We start from the raw sequence: 1,030 nt of genomic DNA, 5'->3' as shown, positions 1-1,030 counted from the left end.
TGAGAGCAACAGTTCTGCTTCCTGCCTTTATCAGTGTCAGTCTTCCCTCTGGTATACCACCCTGCATTCATCCCACACTCCCAGGGTGAATCAAACCTAGCACCTGTACTAGGAGCATGAAGAAGCCAAAAATCATGTTCCTGGTCTCTTGCCTTTCCTCCTCCATTGCTATGAGCTGTGAGAGCTTGGACCTGTGCTTTATTTTGAGTATTGGCTGATCCAACCCTTCTACAGCAATTTGAACTCTGACAGAAGCTGTCATTTTGTGCTTGAATTAAACCAGGTACTGCAGCCACCTTTACCCGTGGTGTGATCATCCACTCTCACTATCTTGCCGGGCACAGTATCCTTGTAGACAGCCAACAGAACCATGTGCCCAGTTTCCAGTTTCCAGTGACTGCCAAAAAGGGACTAGGATGTTAGGGTGCATTAAGAATAGCACAGAGACCGATAGTGATAGTTATTAGATGCACTTCGTAAGCCAATGAAGATTCCTGGATTACAGCTTTACATTCAGCGTTGGTCATTTAAATTCAAATCTAACATAATGGCAGGGGAGCTGAGCTCTCTTATTGTTTATTTCAGAGATGGGTTTAATCCCTCATCTGAGAAAGGACATTCAGTAGCAGAAAAAGAAGGGTCAGGGAAAAGCAATGAAAGTGGCTAGAGAAAAGCCAGCTGCATAGGGAGATGAAAAATAATGAGCCATATTCTACTTTAATGACATTGTGCAATCCCATTGTTACCAGCAAGGTTACATGAAGTTTAGTAACAGAAGAGGGTAGGCAAGGAGTTGAAGTGTATGGTTTTACAGGGTATAACAGAGAAGAATTTGGCCTAAAGAGAATAAAAGGAAAGAAGGTATGTTAGAAATAACTAAAATACAGACTACAGAATAAATTGGTCATCATCATCTACAGATCACGGCTGCAGAATCAAAGAGCATCAAACTAATTGGGCCATCAGCCTGTTGCAATATGGAAAGTCCAATGGCAAAGGTCTAGCAGTTGGAGCAGTGGCTACTTAAAAA

Source organism: Gopherus flavomarginatus, chromosome 8 (genome assembly GCF_025201925.1).
Source record: "Gopherus flavomarginatus isolate rGopFla2 chromosome 8, rGopFla2.mat.asm, whole genome shotgun sequence".
Classification (NCBI taxonomy): domain Eukaryota; kingdom Metazoa; phylum Chordata; order Testudines; family Testudinidae; genus Gopherus; species Gopherus flavomarginatus.
This window is presented reverse-complemented; position numbering follows the sequence as displayed.